A 19826-nucleotide genomic window follows, 5' to 3' on the forward strand; every position below is an offset into this window, starting at 1 on the left:
TTCTCATGTTTTTACTACATATGAACACTTTTCGCATTCACCCATGAAACAAGGCTGCTAGTCCTCCTTTCATGCAGAATCTTAAGGTCCTAGCTCGTGTCCAAGGCACCAAAGCCAGCTAAAAAGTCAAAAATCGAGACCTAAATCGTAAATTGTACTACTTCTTACAGGCTATTACATCAACTTAGAAGCTTCATCTATGTTCTACTATGGTGCTTTTAGTGTCTCCGCATACTGCAGCACGCGACATAGCTGTGCAGACAATAAGTACAACCGTCTCAGACAGAACTGCGGCCAATGTGACGATCCTAATTTAAGTCGATTCTATAACAAATTATGAAAAAGGACGTATTTCTCAGGTTTTTACTACATTTGAACACTTGTCAAATTCTCCCGTGCAACTCGGCTGCTAGTCCTTCTTTCATGCAGAATCTTAAGGTCCTAGCTCATGTCCAAGGCACCAAAGCCAGCTAAAAATTAATAATCGATAACTAAAACTTGAATTGTACTACTTCCTGCATGCTACTACATCAACTTAGATGCTTCATCTGTGTTCTACTATGGTGCTTTTAGTGTCTCCGCATACCGCAGCACGCGACATAGCTTTGCAGACGATAAATACAACCGTTTCAGAGAGAAGGGCGGCCAATGTGACGATCTGGCTTTAAATCGATTCGATAACAAATGACGAAAACGGACGGATTTCTCAGGTTTTTACTACATATGAACACTTTTCACATACTCCCATGCAACGCGGCTGCTAGTCCTCCTTTCATGCAGAATCTTAAGGTCCTAGCGCATGTCCAAGGCACCAAAGATAGCTAAAAAGTCAATAATCGATACCTAAAAGTTGAACTGTACTACTTGTTACTGGCTATTACATTACTTAGAAGCTTCATCTGTGTTCTACTATGGTGCTTTCAGTGTCTCCGCATACCGCAGCACGCGACATAGCTTTGCAGACGATAAGTACAACCGTTCAGAGAGAAGAGCGGCCAATGTGACGATCTGGCTTTCAGTCGATTCGATAACAAATGACGAAAACGGACGGATTTCTCAGGTTTTTACTACATATGAACACTTTTCACATACTCCCGTGCAACGCGGCTGCTAGTCCTCCTTTCATGCAGAATCTTAAGCTCCTAGCTCATGTCCAAGGCACCAAAGCCAGCTAAAAAGTCAATAATCGATACCTAAAACTGGTGTTGTACTAATTCTTACTGGCTATTACATCATCTTAGAAGCTTCATCTGTGTTGTACTATGGTGCTTTTAGTGTCTCCGCATACCGCAGCACGCGACATAGCTTTGCAGACGATAAGTACAACCGTTTCAGAGAGAAGAGCGGCCAATGTGACGATCTGGCTTTAAGTCGATTCGATAACAAATGACGAAAACGGACGGATTTCTGAGGTTGTTACTACATATGAACACTTTTCACATACTCCCGTGCAACGCGTCTGCTAGTCCTCCTTTCATGCAGATTCTTAAGCTCCTAGCTCATGTACTAAGGCACAAAAGCCAGCAAAATAGTCAATAATCGATACCTAAAACTCGACCTGTACTACTTCTTACTGGCTATTACATCAACTTAGAAGCTTCATCTGTGTTCTACTATGATGCTTTTAGTGTCTCCGTATACCGCAGCACGCGACATAGCTTTGCAGACGGTAAGTACAACCGTTTCAGGGAAGAGGGGCCAATGTGACAATCTGGGTTTAAGTCGATTCGATAACAAATGACGAAAACGGACGGATTTCTCAGGTTTTTACTACATATGAACACTTTTCGCATTCTCCCACGAAACTCGGCTGTTAGTCCTCCTTTCATGCAGAATCTTAAGGTCCTAGCTCATGTCCAAGGCACCAAAGCCAGCTAAAAAGTCAATAATCGATACCTAAAACTGGTGTTGTACTAATTCTTACTGGCTATTACATCATCTTAGAAGCTTCATCTGTGTTGTACTATGGTGCTTTTAGTGTCTCCGCATACCGCAGCACGCGACATAGGTTTGCAGACGATAAGTACAACCGTTTCAGAGAGAAGAGCGGCAATGTGACGATCTGGCTTTAAGTCGATTCCATAACAAATGACCAAAACGGACGTATTTCTCAGGTTTTTACTACATATGAACACTTTTCACATTCTCCCGTGCAACTCGGTTGCTAGTCCTCCTTTCATACTGAATCTTAAGGTCCTACCTCATGTCCAAGGCATCAACGCCACCTAAAAAGTCAATAATCGATACCTAAAACTTGAATTGTACTACTTATACTGGCTATTACATCAACTTAGAAGCTTCATCTGTGTTCCACTGTGGTGATTTTAGTGTCTCCGCATAACGCAGCACGCGGCATAGCTTTGCAGACGATAAGTACAACCGTTACAGAGAGAAGAGCGGCAATGTGACGATCTGGCTTTAAGTCGATTCGATAACAAATGACGAAAACGGACGGATTTCTCAGGTTTTTACTACATATGAACACTTTTCACATTCTCCCGTGCAACTCGGTTGCTAGTTCTTCTTTCTTGCAGAATCTTAAGGTCCTAGCTCATGTCCAAGGCACCAAAGCCAGCTAAAATGTCAATAATCGATAGGTAAAACTTGAATTGTACTACTTATTACTGGCTATTACATCAACTTAGAAGCTTCATCTGTGTTCTACTATGGTGCTTTTAGTGTCTCCGCATACCGCAACACGCGACATAGCTTTGCAGACGATAAGTGCAACCGTTTCAGAGAGAAGAGCGGCCAATGTGACGATCTGGCTTTAAGTCGATTCGATAACAAATGACGAAAACGGACGGATTTCTCAGGTTTTTACTACATATGAACACCTTTCGCATTCTCCCATGCAACGTGGCTGCTAGTCCTCCTTTAATGCAGAATCTTAAGGTCCTAGGTCATGGCCAAGGCACCAAAGCCAGCTAAAAAGTAAATAATCAGTACCGAAAACTTGAATTGTACTACTTCTTACTGGCTATTACATCAACTTAGAAGCTTCATCTGTGTTCTACTATGGTGCTTTTAGTGTCTCCGCATACCGCAGCACGCGACATAGCTTTGCAGACGATAAGTACAACCGTTTCAGAGAGAAGAGCGGCCAATGTGACGATCTTGCTTTAAGTCGATTCGATAACAAATGACGAAAACGGACGGATTTCTCAGGTTTTTACTACATATGAACACTTTTCGCATTCTTCCATGAAACTCGGCTGCTAGTCCTCCTTTCATGCAGAACCTTAAGGTCCTAGCTCATGTCCAAGGCACCAAAGCCAGCTAAAAAGTCAAAAATCGATACCTAAAACGTGAATTGTACTACTTCTTACTGGCTATTACATCAACTTAGAAGCTTCATCTGTGTTCTACTATGGTGCTTTTAGGGTCTCCGCATACCGCAGCACGCGACATAGCTTTGCAGACGATAAGTACAACCGTTTCAGAGAGAAGAGCGGCCAATGTGACGATCTGGCTTTAAGTCGATTCCATAACAAATGACGAAAACGGACGGATTTCTCAGGTTTTTACTACATATGAACACTTTTCGCATTCTCCCATGCAACTTGGCTACTAGTCCTAATTTAATGCAGAATCTTAAGGTCCTAGCTCATGTCCAAGGCACCAAAGCCAGCTAAAAAGTAAATAATCAGTACCCAAAACTTGAATTGTACTACTTCTATCTGGCTATTACATCAACTTAGAAGCTACATCTGTGTCCTACTATGGTGCTTTTAGTGTCTCCGCATACCGCAGCACGCGACATAGCTTTGCAGACGATAAGTACAACCGTTTCAGAGAATAGAGCGGCCAATGTGACGATCTGGCTTTAAGTCGATTCAATAACAAATGACGAAAACGGACGGATTTCTCAGTTTTTTACTACATATGAACACTTTTCACATTCTCCCGTGCAACTCGGCTGCTAGTCAACCTTTCATGCAGAATCTTAAGCTCCTAGCTCATGTCCAAGGCACCAAAGCCAGCTAAATAGTCAATAATCGATACCTAAAACTTGAATTGTACTACTTCTTACTGGCTATTACATCAACTTAGAAGCTTCATCTGTGTTCTACTATGGTGCTTTTAGTGTCTCCGCATACCGCAGCACACGACATTGCTTTGCAGACGATAAGTACAACCGTTTCAGGGAGAAGAGCGGCCAATGTGACGATCTGGCTTTAAATCGATTCGATAAAAAATGCCGAAAACGGACGGATTTCTCAGGTTTTTACTACATATGAACACTTTTCGCATTCTCCCATGCAACTCGGCTGCTAGTCCTCCTTTCATACTGAATCTTAAGGTCCTACCTCATGTCCAAGGCATCAACGCCACCTAAAAAGTCAATAATCGATACCTAAAACTTGAATTGTACTACTTATACTGCCTATTACATCAACTTAGAAGCTTCATCTGTGTTCCACTGTGGTGATTTTAGTGTCTCCGCATAACGCAGCACGCGGCATAGCTTTGCAGACGATAAGTACAACCGTTACAGAGAGAAGAGCGGCAATGTGACGATCTGGCTTTAAGTCGATTCGATAACAAATGACGAAAACGGACGGATTTCTCAGGTTTTTACTACATATGAACACTTTTCACATTCTCCCGTGCAACTCGGTTGCTAGTTCTTCTTTCTTGCAGAATCTTAAGGTCCTAGCTCATGTCCAAGGCACCAAAGCCAGCTAAAATGTCAATAATCGATAGGTAAAACTTGAATTGTACTACTTATTACTGGCTATTACATCAACTTAGAAGCTTCATCTGTGTTCTACTATGGTGCTTTTAGTGTCTCCGCATACCGCAACACGCGACATAGCTTTGCAGACGATAAGTGCAACCGTTTCAGAGAGAAGAGCGGCCAATGTGACGATCTGGCTTTAAGTCGATTCGATAACAAATGACGAAAACGGACGGATTTCTCAGGTTTTTACTACATATGAACACCTTTCGCATTCTCCCATGCAACGTGGCTGCTAGTCCTCCTTTAATGCAGAATCTTAAGGTCCTAGCTCATGGCCAAGGCACCAAAGCCAGCTAAAAAGTAAATAATCAGTACCGAAAACTTGAATTGTACTACTTCTTACTGGCTATTACATCAACTTAGAAGCTTCATCTGTGTTCTACTATGGTGCTTTTAGTGTCTCCGCATACCGCAGCACGCGACATAGCTGTGCAGACGATAAGTACAACCGTTTCAGAGAGAAGAGCGGCCAATGTGACGATCTTGCTTTAAGTCGATTCGATAACAAATGACGAAAACGGACGGATTTCTCAGGTTTTTACTACATATGAACACTTTTCGCATTCTTCCATGAAACTCGGCTGCTAGTCCTCCTTTCATGCAGAATCTTAAGGTCCTAGCTCATGTCCAAGGCATCAAAGCCAGCTAAAAAGTCAATAATCGATACATAAAACTTGAATTGTACTACTTCTTACTGGCTATTACATCAACTTAGAAGCTTCATCTGTGTTCTACTATGGTGCTTATAGTGTCTCCGCATACCGCAGCATGCGACATAGCTTTGCAGACGATTAGTACAACCGTTTCAGAGAGAAGAGCGGCCAATGTGACGATCTTGCTTTAAGTCGATTCGATAACAAATGACGAAAACGGACGGATTTCTCATGTTTTTACTACATATGAACACTTTTCGCATTCACCCATGAAACAAGGCTGCTAGTCCTCCTTTCATGCAGAATCTTAAGGTCCTAGCTCGTGTCCAAGGCACCAAAGCCAGCTAAAAAGTCAAAAATCGAGACCTAAATCGTAAATTGTACTACTTCTTACAGGCTATTACATCAACTTAGAAGCTTCATCTATGTTCTACTATGGTGCTTTTAGTGTCTCCGCATACTGCAGCACGCGACATAGCTGTGCAGACAATAAGTACAACCGTCTCAGACAGAACTGCGGCCAATGTGACGATCCTAATTTAAGTCGATTCTATAACAAATTATGAAAAAGGACGTATTTCTCAGGTTTTTACTACATTTGAACACTTGTCAAATTCTCCCGTGCAACTCGGCTGCTAGTCCTTCTTTCATGCAGAATCTTAAGGTCCTAGCTCATGTCCAAGGCACCAAAGCCAGCTAAAAATTAATAATCGATAACTAAAACTTGAATTGTACTACTTCCTGCATGCTACTACATCAACTTAGATGCTTCATCTGTGTTCTACTATGGTGCTTTTAGTGTCTCCGCATACCGCAGCACGCGACATAGCTTTGCAGACGATAAATACAACCGTTTCAGAGAGAAGGGCGGCCAATGTGACGATCTGGCTTTAAATCGATTCGATAACAAATGACGAAAACGGACGGATTTCTCAGGTTTTTACTACATATGAACACTTTTCACATACTCCCATGCAACGCGGCTGCTAGTCCTCCTTTCATGCAGAATCTTAAGGTCCTAGCGCATGTCCAAGGCACCAAAGATAGCTAAAAAGTCAATAATCGATACCTAAAAGTTGAACTGTACTACTTGTTACTGGCTATTACATTACTTAGAAGCTTCATCTGTGTTCTACTATGGTGCTTTCAGTGTCTCCGCATACCGCAGCACGCGACATAGCTTTGCAGACGATAAGTACAACCGTTCAGAGAGAAGAGCGGCCAATGTGACGATCTGGCTTTCAGTCGATTCGATAACAAATGACGAAAACGGACGGATTTCTCAGGTTTTTACTACATATGAACACTTTTCACATACTCCCGTGCAACGCGGCTGCTAGTCCTCCTTTCATGCAGAATCTTAAGCTCCTAGCTCATGTCCAAGGCACCAAAGCCAGCTAAAAAGTCAATAATCGATACCTAAAACTGGTGTTGTACTAATTCTTACTGGCTATTACATCATCTTAGAAGCTTCATCTGTGTTGTACTATGGTGCTTTTAGTGTCTCCGCATACCGCAGCACGCGACATAGCTTTGCAGACGATAAGTACAACCGTTTCAGAGAGAAGAGCGGCCAATGTGACGATCTGGCTTTAAGTCGATTCGATAACAAATGACGAAAACGGACGGATTTCTGAGGTTGTTACTACATATGAACACTTTTCACATACTCCCGTGCAACGCGTCTGCTAGTCCTCCTTTCATGCAGATTCTTAAGCTCCTAGCTCATGTACTAAGGCACAAAAGCCAGCAAAATAGTCAATAATCGATACCTAAAACTCGACCTGTACTACTTCTTACTGGCTATTACATCAACTTAGAAGCTTCATCTGTGTTCTACTATGATGCTTTTAGTGTCTCCGTATACCGCAGCACGCGACATAGCTTTGCAGACGGTAAGTACAACCGTTTCAGGGAAGAGGGGCCAATGTGACAATCTGGGTTTAAGTCGATTCGATAACAAATGACGAAAACGGACGGATTTCTCAGGTTTTTACTACATATGAACACTTTTCGCATTCTCCCACGAAACTCGGCTGTTAGTCCTCCTTTCATGCAGAATCTTAAGGTCCTAGCTCATGTCCAAGGCACCAAAGCCAGCTAAAAAGTCAATAATCGATACCTAAAACTGGTGTTGTACTAATTCTTACTGGCTATTACATCATCTTAGAAGCTTCATCTGTGTTGTACTATGGTGCTTTTAGTGTCTCCGCATACCGCAGCACGCGACATAGGTTTGCAGACGATAAGTACAACCGTTTCAGAGAGAAGAGCGGCAATGTGACGATCTGGCTTTAAGTCGATTCCATAACAAATGACCAAAACGGACGTATTTCTCAGGTTTTTACTACATATGAACACTTTTCACATTCTCCCGTGCAACTCGGTTGCTAGTCCTTCTTTCATGCAGAATCTTAAGGTCCTAGCTCATGTCCAAGGCACCAAAGCCAGCTAAAATGACAATAATCGATAGGTAAAACTTGAATTGTACTACTACTTACTGGCTATTACATCAACTTAGAAGCTTCATCTGTGTTCTACTATGGTGCTTTTAGGGTCTCCGCATACCGCAGCACGCGACATAGCTTTGCAGACGATAAGTACAACCGTTTCAGAGAGAAGAGCGGCCAATGTGACGATCTGGCTTTAAGTCGATTCCATAACAAATGACGAAAACGGACGGATTTCTCAGGTTTTTACTACATATGAACACTTTTCGCATTCTCCCATGCAACTTGGCTACTAGTCCTAATTTAATGCAGAATCTTAAGGTCCTAGCTCATGTCCAAGGCACCAAAGCCAGCTAAAAAGTAAATAATCAGTACCAAAAACTTGAATTGTACTACTTCTAACTGGCTATTACATCAACTTAGAAGCTTCATCTGTGTCCTACTATGGTGCTTTTAGTGTCTCCGCATACCGCAGCACGCGACATAGCTTTGCAGACGATAAGTACAACCGTTTCAGAGAATAGAGCGGCCAATGTGACGATCTGGCTTTAAGTCGATTCAATAACAAATGACGAAAACGGACGGATTTCTCAGTTTTTTACTACATATGAACACTTTTCACATTCTCCCGTGCAACTCGGCTGCTAGTCAACCTTTCATGCAGAATCTTAAGCTCCTAGCTCATGTCCAAGGCACCAAAGCCAGCTAAATAGTCAATAATCGATACCTAAAACTTGAATTGTACTACTTCTTACTGGCTATTACATCAACTTAGAAGCTTCATCTGTGTTCTACTATGGTGCTTTTAGTGTCTCCGCATACCGCAGCACACGACATTGCTTTGCAGACGATAAGTACAACCGTTTCAGGGAGAAGAGCGGCCAATGTGACGATCTGGCTTTAAATCGATTCGATAAAAAATGCCGAAAACGGACGGATTTCTCAGGTTTTTACTACATATGAACACTTTTCGCATTCTCCCATGCAACTCGGCTGCTAGTTCTCCTTTCATGCAGAATCTTAAGGTCCTAGCTCATGTCTAAGGCACCAAAGCCAGCTAACAAGTCAATAATCGATACCTAAAACGTGAATTGTATTACTTCTTACTGGCTATTACATCAACTTAGAAGCTTCATCTGTGTTCTACTATGGTGCTTTTAGTGTATCCGCATACCGCCGCACGCGACATAGCTTTGCAGACGTTAAGTACAACCGTTTCAGGGAGAAGAACGGCCAATGTGACGATCTATCTTTAAGTCGATTCGATAACAAATGACGAAAACGGACGGATTTCTCAGGTTTTTACTACATATGAACACTTTTCACAATCTCCCATGCAACTCGGCTGCTAGTCCTCCTTTCATACTGAATCTTAAGGTCCTACCTCATGTCCAAGGCATCAACGCCACCTAAAAAGTCAATAATCGATACCTAAAACTTGAATTGTACTACTTATACTGGCTATTACATCAACTTAGAAGCTTCATCTGTGTTCCACTGTGGTGATTTTAGTGTCTCCGCATAACGCAGCACGCGGCATAGCTTTGCAGACGATAAGTGCAACCGTTTCAGAGAGAAGAGCGGCAATGTGACGATCTGGCTTTAAGTCGATTCGATAACAAATGACGAAAACGGACGGATTTCTCAGGTTTTTACTACATATGAACACTTTTCACATTCTCCCGTGCAACTCGGTTGCTAGTTCTTCTTTCTTGCAGAATCTTAAGGTCCTAGCTCATGTCCAAGGCACCAAAGCCAGCTAAAATGTCAATAATCGATAGGTAAAACTTGAATTGTACTACTTATTACTGGCTATTACATCAACTTAGAAGCTTCATCTGTGTTCTACTATGGTGCTTTTAGTGTCTCCGCATACCGCAACACGCGACATAGCTTTGCAGACGATAAGTGCAACCGTTTCAGAGAGAAGAGCGGCCAATGTGACGATCTGGCTTTAAGTCAATTCGATAACAAATGACGAAAACGGACGGATTTCTCAGGTTTTTACTACATATGAACACCTTTCGCATTCTCCCATGCAACTTGGCTGCTAGTCCTCCTTTAATGCAGAATCTTAAGGTCCTAGCTCATGGCCAAGGCACCAAAGCCAGCTAAAAAGTAAATAATCAGTACCCAAAACTTGAATTGTACTACTTCTTACTGGCTATTACATCAACTTAGAAGCTTCATCTGTGTTCTACTATGGTGCTTTTAGTGTCTCCGCATACCGCAGCACGCGACATAGCTGTGCAGACGATAAGTACAACCGTTTCAGAGAGAAGAGCGGCCAATGTGACGATTTGGCTTTAAGTCGATTCCATAACAAATGACGAAAACGGACGGATTTCTCAGTTTTTTACTACATATGAACACTTTTCACATTCTCCCGTGCAACTCGGCTGCTAGTCCTCGTTTCATGCAGATTCGTAAGGTCCTAGCTCATGTCCAAGGCACCAAAGCCGGCTAAAAAGTCAATAATCGATACCTATAACTTGAATTGTACTACTTCTTACTGGCTATTACATCAACTTAGAAGCTTCATCTGTGTTCTACTATGGTGCTTTTAGTGTCTCCGCATACCGCAGCACGCGACATAGCTTTGCAGACGATAAGTACAACCGTTTCAGAGAGAAGAGCGGCCAATGTGACGATCTTGCTTTAAGTCGATTCGATAACAAATGACGAAAACGGACGGATTTCTCAGGTTTTTACTACATATGAACACTTTTCACATTCTTCCATGAAACTCGGCTGCTAGTCCTCCTTTCATGCAGAACCTTAAGGTCCTAGCTCATGTCCAAGGCACCAAAGCCAGCTAAAAAGTCAAAAATCGATACCTAAAACGTGAATTGTACTACTTCTTACTGGCTATTACATCAACTTAGAAGCTTCATCTATGTTCTACTATGGTGCTTTTAGTGTCTCCGCATACCGCAGCACGCGACATAGCTTTGCAGTCGATAAGTACAACCGTTTCAGACAGAACTGCAGCCAATGTGATGATCCTGATTTAAGTAGATTCTATAACAAATTATGAAAACGGACGGATTTCTCAGATTTTTACTACATATGAACACTTTTGACATTCTCCCGTGCAACTCGGCTGCTAGTCCTCCTTTCATGCAGAATCTTAAGGTCCTAGCTCATGTTCAAGGCACCAAAGCCGGCTAAAAAGTCAATAAACGATACCTAAAACTTGAATTGTACTACTTCTTACTTGCTATTACATCAACTTAGAAGCTTCATCTGTGCTCTACTATGGTGCTTTTTGTGTCTCCGCATACCGCAGCACGCGACATAGCTTTGCAGACGATAAGTACAACCGTTTCAGAGAGAAGAGCGGTCAATGTGACGATCTGGCTTTTAGTCGATTCGATAACAAATGACGAATACGGACGTATTTCTCATATTTTTACTACATATGAACACTTTTCACATTCTCCCATGCAACTCGGCTGCTAGTCCTCCTTTCATGCAGAATCTTAAGGTCCTAGCTCATGTCCAAGGCACCAAAGCCAGCTAAAAAGTCAATAATCGATACATAAAACTTGAATTGTACTACTTCTTACTGGCTATTACATCAACTTAGAAGCTTCAACTGTGTTCTACTATGGTGCTTATAGTGTCTCCGCATACCGCAGCACGCGACATAGCTTTGCAGACGATTAGTACAACCGTTTCAGAGAGAAGAGCGGCCAATGTGACGATCTTGCTTTAAGTCGATTCGATAACAAATGACGAAAACGGACGGATTTCTCATGTTTTTACTACATATGAACACTTTTCGCATTCACCCATGAAACAAGGCTGCTAGTCCTCCTTTCATGCAGAATCTTAAGGTCCTAGCACATGTCCAAGGCACCAAAGCCAGCTAAAAAGTCAAAAATCGAGACCTAAATCGTAAATTGTACTACTTCTTACAGGCTATTACATCAACTTAGAAGCTTCATCTATGTTCTACTATGGTGCTTTTAGTGTCTCCGCATACTGCAGCACGCGACATAGCTGTGCAGACGATAAGTAGAACCGTCTCAGACAGAACTGCGGCCAATGTGACGATCCTAATTTAAGTCGATTCTATAACAAATTATGAAAAAGGACGTATTTCTCAGGTTTTTACTACATTTGAACACTTGTTAAATTCTCCCGTGCAACTCGGCTGCTAGTCCTTCTTTCATGCAGAATCTTAAGGTCCTAGCTCATGTCCAAGGCACCAAAGCCAGCTAAAAATTAATAATCGATAACTAAAACTTGAATTGTACTACTTCCTGCATGCTACTACATCAACTTAGATGCTTCATCTGTGTTCTACTATGGTGCTTTTAGTGTCTCCGCATACCGCAGCACGCGACATAGCTTTGCAGACGATAAGTACAACCGTTTCAGAGAGAAGGGCGGCCAATGTGACGATCTGGCTTTAAATCGATTCGTTAACAAATGACGAAAACGGACGGATTTCTCAGGTTCTTACTACATATGAACACTTTTCACATACTCCCATGCAACGCGGCTGCTAGTCCTCCTTTCATGCAGAATCTTAAGGTCCTAGCGCATGTCCAAGGCACCAAAGATAGCTAAAAAGTCAATAATCGATACCTAAAAGTTGAACTGTACTACTTGTTACTGGCTATTACATTACTTAGAAGCTTCATCTGTGTTCTACTATGGTGCTTTTAGTGTCTCCGCATACCGCAGCACGCGACATAGCTTTGCAGACGATAAGTACAACCGTTCAGAGAGAAGAGCGGCCAATGTGACGATCTGGCTTTCAGTCGATTCGATAACAAATGACGAAAACGGACGGATTTCTCAGGTTTTTACTACATATGAACACTTTTCACATACTCCCGTGCAACGCGGCTGCTAGTCCTCCTTTCATGCAGAATCTTAAGCTCCTAGCTCATGTCCAAGGCACCAAAGCCAGCTAAAAAGTCAATAATCGATACCTAAAACTGGTGTTGTACTAATTCTTACTGGCTATTACATCATCTTAGAAGCTTCATCTGTGTTGTACTATGGTGCTTTTAGTGTCTCCGCATACCGCAGCACGCGACATAGCTTTGCAGACGATAAGTACAACCGTTTCAGAGAGAAGAGCGGCCAATGTGACGATCTGGCTTTAAGTCGATTCGATAACAAATGACGAAAACGGACGGATTTCTGAGGTTGTTACTACATATGAACACTTTTCACATACTCCCGTGCAACGCGTCTGCTAGTCCTCCTTTCATGCAGATTCTTAAGCTCCTAGCTCATGTACTAAGGCACAAAAGCCAGCAAAATAGTCAATAATCGATACCTAAAACTCGACCTGTACTACTTCTTACTGGCTATTACATCAACTTAGAAGCTTCATCTGTGTTCTACTATGGTGCTTTTAGTGTCTCCGTATACCGCAGCACGCGACATAGCTTTGCAGACGGTAAGTACAACCGTTTCAGGGAAGAGGGGCCAATGTGACAATCTGGGTTTAAGTCGATTCGATAACAAATGACGAAAACGGACGGATTTCTCAGGTTTTTACTACATATGAACACTTTTCGCATTCTCCCACGAAACTCGGCTGTTAGTCCTCCTTTCATGCAGAATCTTAAGGTCCTAGCTCATGTCCAAGGCACCAAAGCCAGCTAAAAAGTCAAAAATCGATACCTAAAACGTAAATTGTACTACTTCTTACTGGCTATTACATCAACTTAGAAGCTTCATCTATATTCTACTAAGGTGCTTTTAGTGTCTCCGCATACAGCAACACGCGACATAGCTTTGCAGACGATAAGTGCAACCGTTTCAGAGAGAAGAGCGGCCAATGTGACGATCTGGCTTTAAGTCGATTCGATAACAAATGACGAAAACGGACGTATTTCTCAGGTTTTTACTACATTTGAACACTTGTCACATTCTCCCGTGCAACTCGGCTGCTAGTCCTTCTTTCATGCAGATTCGTAAGGTCCTAGCTCATGTCCAAGGCACCAAAGCCAGCTAAAAAGTCAATAATCTATACCTATAACTTGAATTGTACTACTCGTTACTGGCTATTCCATCAACTTAGAAGCTTCATCTGTGTTCTACTATGGTGCTTTTAGTGTCTCCGCATACCGCATCACGCGACATAATTTTGCAGACGATAAGTACAACCGTTTCAGAGAGAAGAGCGGCCAATGTGACGATCTGGCTTCAAGTTGATTCGATAACAAATGACGAAATCGGACGGATTTCTCAGGTTTTTACTACATATGAACACTTTTCACATTTTCCCATGCAATTCGGCTGCTAGTCCTCCTTTCATGCAGAATCTTAAAGACATAGATCATGACCAGGGCACCAAAGCCAGCTAAAAAGTCAATTATCAATACCTAAAACTTGAATTGTACTACTTCTTACTGGCTATTACATCAACTTAGAAGCTTCATCTGTGTTCCGCTATGGTGATTTTAGTGCCTCCGCATACCGCAGCACGCGACATAGCTTTGCAGACGATAAGTACAACCGTTTCAGAGAGAAGAGGGGCAAATGTGACGATCTGGCTTTAAGTCGATTCGATAACAAATGACAAAAACGAACGGATTTCTCAGGTTTTTACTACATATGAACACTTTTAACATTGTCCCTTGCAACTCGGCTGCTAGTCCTCCTTTCATGCTGAATCTTAAGGTCCTAGCTCATGTCCAAGGCACCAAAGCCAGCAAAAAGTCCATAATCGATACCTAAAACCTGAATTGTACTACTTCTTACTATCTATTACATCAACTTAGAAGCTTAATCTGTGTTCTACTATGGTGCTTTTAGTGTCTCCGCATACCACAGCACGCGACATAGCTTTGCAGACGATAAGTACAACCGTTTCAGAGAGAAGAGCGGCCAATGTGACGCACAGCTTTAAGTCGATTCGATAATAAATTACGAAAACGGACGGATTTCTCAGGTTTTTACTACATATGAACACTTTTCGCATCCTCCCGTGCAACTCGGCTGCTAGTCCTCCTTTCATGCAGAATCTTAAGGTCCTAGCTCATGTCCAAGGCACCAAAGCCATCTAAAAAGTCAATAATCGATACCTAAATCTTGAATTGTACTACTTCTTACTGGCTATTACATCAACTTTGAAGCTTCATCTGTGTTCTACTATGGTGCTTTCAGAGTCTCCGCATACCGCAGCACGCGACATAGCTTTGCAGACGATAAGTACAACCGTTTCAGAGAGAAGAGCGGCCAATGTGACGATCTGGCTTTAAGTCGATTCGATAACAAATGACGAAAACGGACGGATTTCTCAGGTTTTTACAACATATGAATACTTTTCACATTCTCCCATGCAACTCGGCTGCTAGTCCTCCTTTCATGCAGAATCATAAAGTCCTAGCTCATGTCCAAGGCAGAAAAGCCAGCTAAAGAGTCAATAATCGATACCTAAAACTTGAATTGTACTACTCCTTACTGGGTCTTACATCAACTTAGAAGCTTAATCTGTGTTCTACTATGGTGCTTTTAGTGTCTCCGCATACCGCATCACGCGACATAGCTTTTGCAGACGATAAGTACAACCGTTTCACAGAGAAGAGCGGCTAATGTGACGATCTGGCTTTAAGTCGTTTCGATAACAAATGACGAAAACGGACGGATTTCTCAGGTTTTTACTACATATGAACACTTTTCACATACTCCCGTGCAACGCGGCTGCTAGTCCTCCTTTCATGCATAATCTTAAGCTCCTAGCTCATGTCCAAGGCACAAAAGCCAGCAAAATAGTCAAAAATCGATACCTAAAACTTGAACTGTACTACTTCTTACTGGCTATTACATCAACTTAGAAGCTTCATCTGTGTTCCGCTATGGTGATTTTAGTGCCTCCGCATACCGCAGCACGCGACATAGCTTTGCAGACGATAAGTACAACCATTTCAGAGAGAAGAGCGGCCAATGTGACGATCTGGCTTTCAGTCGAGTCGATAACAAATGACGAAAACGGACGGATTTCTCTGGTTTTTACTACATATGAACACTTTTCACATACTCCCGTGCAACGCGGCTGCAAGTCCTCCTTTCATGCACAATCTTAAGGTCCTACCTCATGTCCAAAGCACCTAAGCCAGCTAAAAAGTCGATAATCGATACCTAAAACTTGAATTGTACTACTTCTCACTGGCTATCACATCAACTTAGAAGCTTCGTTTGTGTTCTACTATGGTGATTTTAGTGACTCCGCATACCGCAGCACGCGACATAGCTTTGCAGACGATAAGTACAACCGTTTCAGAGAGAAGAGGGGCCAATGTGACGATCTGGCTTTAATCGATTCCATAACAAATGACGAAAACGGACAGATTTCTCAGGTTTTTACTACATATGAACACTTTTTACATTCTCCCGTGCAACTCGGCTGCTAGCCCTCCTTTCATGCAGAATCGTAAGGTCCTACCTCATGTCCAAGGCACCAAAGCCAGCTAAAAAGTCAATATTCGATACCTAAAACTTGAATTGTACTACTCCTTACTGGCTATTACATCAACTTAGAAGCTTCATCTGTGTTCTACTATGGTGCTTTTAGTGACTCCGCATACCGCAGCACGCGACATAGCTTTGCAGACGATAAGTACAACCGTTTCAGAGAGAAGAGCGGGCAATGTGACGATCTGGCTTCAAGTTGATTCGATAACAACTGACGAAAAATGCCCGATTTCTCAGGTTTTTACTACATATGAACACCTTTCACGTTCTCCCATGCAACTCGGCTGCTAGTCCTCCTTTCATGCAGAATCTTAAGGACATAGCTCATGTCCAAGGCACCAAAGCCAGCTAAAAAGTCAATAATCTATACCTATAACTTGAATTGTACTACTCGTTTCTGGCTATTCCATCAACTTAGAAGCTTCATCTGTGTTCTACTATGGTGCTTTTAGTGTCTCCGCATACCGCATCACGCGACATAGGTTTGCAGACGATAAGTACAACCGTTTCAGCGTGAAGAGCTGCCAATGTGACGATCTGGCTTCAAGTTGATTCGATAACAAATGACAAAAACGAACGGATTTCTCAGGTTTTTACTACATATGAACACTTTTAACATTGTCCCTTGCAACTCGGCTGCTAGTCCTCCTTTCTTGCTGAATCTTAAGGTCCTAGCTCATGTCCAAGGCACCAAAGCCAGCAAAAAGTCCATAATCGATACCTAAAACCTGAATTGTACTACTTCTTACTATCTATTACATCAACTTAGAAGCTTAATCTGTGTTCTACTATGGTGCTTTTAGTGTCTCCGCATACCACAGCACGCGACATAGCTTTGCAGACGATAAGTACAACCGTTTCAGAGAGAAGAGCGGCCAATGTGACGCACAGCTTTAAGTCGATTCGATAATAAATTACGAAAACGGACGGATTTCTCAGGTTTTTACTACATATGAACACTTTTCGCATCCTCCCGTGCAACTCGGCTGCTAGTCCTCCTTCCATGCAGAATCATAAAGTCCTAGCTCATGTCCAAGGCAGAAAAGCCAGCTAAAAAGTCAATAATCGATACCTAAAACTTGAATTGTACTACTCCTTACTGGCTATTACATCAACTTAGAAGCTTCATCTGTGTTCTACTATGGTGCTTTTAGTGTCTCTGCATACCGCAGCACGCGACATAGCTTTGCAGACGATAAGTACAACCGTTTCAGAGAGAAGAGCGGACAATGTCACGATCTGGCTTCAAGTCGATTCGATAACAAATGACGAAAACGGATGGATTTCTCAGGTTTTTACTACATATGAACACTTTTCACATTCTCCCATGCCACTCGGCTGCTAGTCCTCCTTTCATGCAGAATCTTAAGGACATAGCTCATGACCAAGGCACCAAAGCCAACTAAAAAGTCAATTATCGATACCTAAAACTTGAATTGTACTACTTCTTACTGGCTATTACATCAACTTAGAAGCTTAATCTGTGTTCCGCTATGGTGATTTTAGTGCCTCCGCATACCGCAGCACGCGACATAGCTTTGCAGACGATAAGTACAACCGTTTCAGAGAGAAGAGGGGCAAATGTGACGATCTGGCTTTAAGTCGATTCGATAATAAATTACGAAAACGGACGGATTTCTCAGGTTTTTACTACATATGAACTCTTTTCGCATCCTCCCGTGCAACTCGGCTGCTAGTCCTCCTTCCATGCAGAATCTTAAGGTCCTAGCTCATGTCCAAGGCTCCAAAGCCAGCTAAAAAGTCAATATTCGATACCTAAAACTTGAAATGTACTACTCCTTACTGGCTATTCCATCAACTTTGAAACGTCATCTGTGTTCTACTATGGTGCTTTTAGTGTCTCCGCATACCGCATCACGCGACATAGCTTTGCAGACGATAAGTACAACCGTTTCAGAGAGAAGAGCGGCTAATGTGACGATCTGGCTTTAAGTCGTTTCGATAACAAATGACGAAAACGAACGGATTTCTCAGGTTTTTACTACATATGAACACTTTTCACATACTCCCGTGCAACGCGGCTGCTAGTCCTCCTTTCATGCATAATCTTAAGCTCCTAGCTCATGTCCAAGGCACAAAAGCCAGCAAAATAGTCAATAATCGATACCTAAAACTTGAACTGTACTACTTCTTACTGGCTATTACATCAACTTAGAAGCTTCATCTGTGTTCCGCTATGGTGATTTTAGTGCCTCCGCATACCGCAGCACGCGACATAGCTTTGCAGCGATAAGTACAACCATTTCAGAGAGAAGAGGGGCAAATGTGACGATCTGGCTTTAAGTCGATTCGATAACAAATGACAAAAACGAACGGATTTCTCAGGTTTTTACTACATATGAACACTTTTAACATTGTCCCTTGCAACTCGGCTGCTAGTCCTCCTTTCATGCAGAATCTTAAGGTCCTAGCTCATGTCCAAGGCACCAAAGCCAGCAAAAAGTCCATAGTCGATACCTAAAACCTGAATTGTACTACTTCTTACTGGCTATTTCATCAACTTAGAAGCTTAATCTGTGTTCTACTATGGTGCTTTTAGTGTCTCCGCATACCGCAGCACGCGACATAGCTTTGCAGACGATAAGTACAACCGTTTCAGAGAGAAGAGCGGCCAATGTGAGGATCTGGGTTGAGGTCGATTCGATAATAAATTACGTAAACGGACAGATTTCTCAGGATTTTACTACACATGAACACTTTTCGCATTCTCCCGTTCAACTCGGCTGCTAGTCCTCCTTTCATGCAGAATCTTAAGGTCCTAGCTCATGTCCAATGTACCAAAGCCAGCTAAAAAGTAAATAATCAGTACCCAAAACTTGAATTGTACTACTCCTTACTGGCTATTACATCAACTTAGAAGCTTCATCTGTGTTCTACTATGGTGCTTTTAGTGACTCCGCATACCGCAGCACGCGACATAGCTTTGCAGACGATAAGTACAACCGTTTCAGAGAGAAGAGCGGGCAATGTGACGATCTGGCTTTAAGTCGATTCGATAACAAATGACGAAAATGGACGGATTTCTCAGGTTTTTACTACATATAAACACTTATCACATACTCCCGTGCAACGCGGCTGCTAGTCCTCCTTTCATGCAGAATCATAAGGTCCTTGCTCATGTCCAATGTACCAAAGCCAGCTAAAATGTCAATAATCGATACCTAAAACTTGAATTGTACTACTCCTTATTGGCTATTAAGTCAACCTAGAAGCTTCATCTGTGTTCTACTATTGTGCTCTTAGTGTCTCCGCATACCGAAGCACGCGACATAGCTTTGCAGACGATAAGTACAACCGTTTCAGAGAGAAGAGCGTCCAATGTGACGATCTGGCTTTAAGTCGATTCGATAACAAATGACGAAAACGAACGGATTTCTCAGGTTTTTACTACATATGAACACTTTTCACATACTCCCGATCAACTCGGCTGCTAGTCCTCCTTTCATGCAGAATCTTAAGGTCCTAGCTCAGGTCCAGGGCACCAAAGCCAGCTAAAAAGTCAATAATCGATAC

The sequence above is a fragment of the Schistocerca gregaria genome, unplaced genomic scaffold (assembly GCF_023897955.1).
Source record: "Schistocerca gregaria isolate iqSchGreg1 unplaced genomic scaffold, iqSchGreg1.2 ptg000378l, whole genome shotgun sequence".
Classification (NCBI taxonomy): Eukaryota; Metazoa; Arthropoda; class Insecta; order Orthoptera; family Acrididae; genus Schistocerca; species Schistocerca gregaria.